This window comes from Malurus melanocephalus, unplaced genomic scaffold (genome assembly GCF_030028575.1).
Source record: "Malurus melanocephalus ecotype Western Australia unplaced genomic scaffold, MMel_1.1 scaffold_53, whole genome shotgun sequence".
Classification (NCBI taxonomy): Eukaryota; Metazoa; Chordata; class Aves; order Passeriformes; family Maluridae; genus Malurus; species Malurus melanocephalus.
Genome location: NW_026623285.1, coordinates 2,821,439 through 2,825,560, shown reverse-complemented (window position 1 = coordinate 2,825,560; position 4,122 = coordinate 2,821,439).

The following is a 4,122-nucleotide window of genomic DNA, read 5'->3' as shown; positions in this document are numbered from 1 at the left end:
GAATCATATGGGGTGTGCAGGGATGCCCCAATTCCCAAGCAAGACAGGAAGGACAACATTTTCAAAATGCTTCCTGCATGCTCCTTTGCACAGGTCCACGTCTGAAAGCAAATCCTTCATAGATACTGGCACGGGCATCTAATGTGAGATACCAAAGGCTGGGTGCCATATACATCCCAAAAATATCCTACTTGCTACTGCACACCGGGCATTTGCACACAGAAGTTRCTAACATCAAGAAGCCAAATTTGTGCTGCCGTTTTTGACTCTTCCCTAATAGCAGGCACTTTTTGGTATCACTTGTAGAAAGTRTTACAGAGCACACAAATGCCATAAAAGACCAGCAAAGCCATGGCAACTGAGCTTTCCTCAGCCTTGGGAATGATCCCTGAGAACCTTTGCAGTGATGGTTCAGACCCAAAAACAAGGTAAAATTGTACTGCTGGTTTCTGCTCTGGATTAAAGGGTTTTGAAAGGTGTCATATGACTGCTGCTTGACATGGGTGTTTGTTGAAGCAAATATTTGAAAAAAGAGCTTGAATAGCTCTTAATTAAACGGGTTTGTATTGTGCTGTGTGARGGTGTGCCCCATCCTGGCTGGCAAAGCAAAACAGGTAAAGGCCGAAGCAGTAACTAACACCGAAACAGAGGGAGGGATGGGGGGGCTCTGCACACCTCAGGACTTAAAACTCCCTTCAACCTTTGGTCTTGTTCTCAATGCAAACAAAAAGCATGAGAGAAGGTTTCACTGGGGTTTATAAAGAAGCTGTTTAGCAGTAAAAGCTGATCTACAGGCAGTGGATAAAAGAACAATAGCCCTGTCGAAATGCTACACGGGGCTTAGGTTCTGTAAGGAATATTTCAAGTCAAGACTGGGAAAGATCAAATAGCAGCTGSAAAGCAAGAATATACCAGGGAGGAGGGGAGAAAGCAGCTACACTGCTTCAGCATAAACAGCTGAAAATACAGAATTAAAAATATATGTTATTAGGCAGCTCTTTTGCATTAATTACATTTGCATTGGTAAATAAACCAGATTTTTWAAATTTTCSTTTTAAGCTTCTCATCYTAGTACAATTTTGACAGTTTCATGTAACTACACTCCCTCTTTTATGAGGTTTTACTGAAGCTTAGAACCACAAGGGTACTGAGGCACCATTGAAGTAAATGGAATCAGACACCTCAATGCTTTTGTCARTGTGACCCTTTGACCACACTGGAAATCTGCAGCTGCATGAGGGGGCCCATTCCCACACAATCACACTGGTTTACACACACATCTCACCATGTAACTAAATTGTTTTTCCTATGTGTGGAAGCGGGATGCCAATTCCACAAATGGAATTTCTCTTCTGCCCATCTCTGGCTCTCGTTGAAGTCTCAGCCATGCCCTGGAAGTCGCTGCACAATGATATGTTAAGTTTAAAACACGCACATACCCAAAGGTTTCTCTCCGAGATCTAAAATTTTGGAATGTCCACTTGACACTCTTGCCTCCACTTGTCACACCTTGGTTTTCTTAGCTAGTTTCAGCATAGTCTGATTTCTGTTCTCAGGCTAGATCCATAATTTTGTTCACATACTTAGAAGCTTTACTTTAGCCCTATATTCTGCATACCCTTTTTAAAAAGTAAGGATGATGCATGCTTTTTTCAGGAAGATGAAAAGATCAGTCTCCAGGGGAACTCACTTCTCCAGAGCTCTCCACAACTGCAAGGTATTGTTATGAATTTGAGTTTAGGTTTATGCATAAGTCATAGGTATAGCTTCGAATTTTGTGGAAACATTTTGCAGGTGACAAGATCAGCCAAATTCCTGTTTCAGCAGAAAAAAAGGTGAAAACCAATCAGTAAAACTAGAGAGGTAATATATAGTGTGTACAAATACTCATTAAAAAGATATCTGTATGGTAAACTATTACAGAAGAAAAATAAAAATATATGGGTTAGGGAAAAATAGCTGTCACCAACAAAAACAGATAATATTTTAAGTGCTTCAACTGATCATTTAAAATTGGGCCTCCATTTCAAATCACATTTCCAAAGCTTATGTGGTTTCAGTCATGATCAGCAGKGTTCGCTGCTCTAATGTGATTCCTYACTTTCTCACTGTTTGTCATTTCAGACGCAATTCAGCAGATGTTAATTAACACCTCTGATAGCTAATATATTACCTAGAAGCATTTTTCTATCTACTCTTAGTCAGTTGAGAACTGAGCCAGGAACAAACCATAATTTGCCAGCCTTGCAGGAAGAATTAAACTACCTCCAAATGCCCAGTGTAGTATCTAGTCACTGGTTTGTCTCTTCCTTAAATGTACGCCAGTGCAAAATGCTGTCCTTGTATGTTCTGCACATCTGCCTATTTCATAAATTCCACTTCTCTAGCTGTTTTAGGGCCCAGCAAGGAGATTGTTACAGCAATTGTACACCAATGAAAGAACACAATAGAGAAGTCAGAAAACATGTTTTTTTTCTTCTCTCCCCATCCTCCTTTCTGCAGAGGTCTGAGCTACAGCATTTCTAGGAAATACTGTTGGCAGGATTTCTCTTTGAAGTTTACGCCGTGCTCCTCATCCTGAGCCCTGTGATGTTAAACAGGACAGGTGAACCAACTCTGATTTTTGGAAACTTGTCACTGAAAGCACATGCCAAGATAAACACAATAAGAAYGTACAGACTATGAGGCTCCTGCTGTTTCCCAGGTAGCTCCAGAATCAAGACTAAGGCTCAGTTCTGTTCCTCTTCACAAAGCTCAGTGGAAAAGAGCCCAGAAACAGATCCATTTTAACTTTTCCCTTGGCCACTGAAGCGCTGCCCACTCTCCTGCTGCTGAGAAGCTCTTGTGAGATCAGCAGAGACGGTTTATCTGCTCAAACATTTACAGACTGAGGATAAAACAAAGACCTGGAAAGCCAAATGAACTTAAGTCAGCAGTGRGGAAAAAAACAGTGAGTCATCAAAGTTCAAGTGCACACTATCTCTAATTTTTCACTTCAACAGGCATACAAAGKTATGGTTCTTATTTTCAGTAATGGAGAGAGTCATGCTGTTTTACCTCCTTGTGTAAAAGGAAGAGATGAATAATAACTTTGCATGAGGGGAAAGACCTGAGATATTGCAAACAGGCAACAGAAGATTCACAGCACACACAGGTTTGTGTCTGAGAATCAAGCCTATTTCCCACATCCCAAAACATCTTATAGCCTGGTAACTAATACACTGAAAAAAACCATTCTAACTCACTTTACTGGCAAGAAATATGATGTTTAGATCTGAGGAGGATTACTCACCAGGGTAGACTTTTCATTTAAAATCATGCCTTACAGCTATCATGGAAAGCTATTTGCTATCCCCAAAACACATATTATCTGATGTTATAKTGCTTTATCTAGATAAAAGGGGCAGTAAATCAAATTCATAAGCTGCAGCTGCTAATCAATATACTTTAGTTGAAGACTACCTCCAAATAGTGTTTCTTAGARCTACTTGTGGATTTCAGGTGTGTCATCAAGCATAAAACTGGTAAGCTACTTTACTACTTCTGGTGTCTATAAAATTGAGCAACTTCCTCTCTTTTGTTGCATTCTGAAATGAAAAATCACAGCCAGTAGGTCTCCTGTTTATTTACAATAAATCAGTAATGATGAGGAAAGGTTTGCTTTTCAAAATGATGTAGTTATAAGGTCTCAAATATCATTCTATAAACAACCCTCTATTGCCCCAGCTTTTAAAAGACATCTTAGAAAATAGCAGGTTTGGGTTTGTTTTGTCTTACTAGATAGAATCCCAAAAGACAGCAAAATGAGCTTCTAGTTTGTGCCTGCACTTGAAACAGCTTGTCTTCTGATGAGATACCAGCTCATGAGGTATCAGTTTAAATGAGCCAAATTATATCAGTTGAAATAAGCCAAATTAAACATGGGCTTTAAGGTGGAGCATTCAGCTGCACTGGCCAGGCCAAGGCCAGGAGTTCTGTCCTTCAGATTTTAGCCTTCATATGARGTTATCTTGCTAAGGGACAAGAGACTTGATATTTCAAATATAAAATTGGTGGCACTACAGTGAAGAGAGAACTAAAAAACCAACAAACCAAAAACCCAACACCACAAAAAAAAAAAAA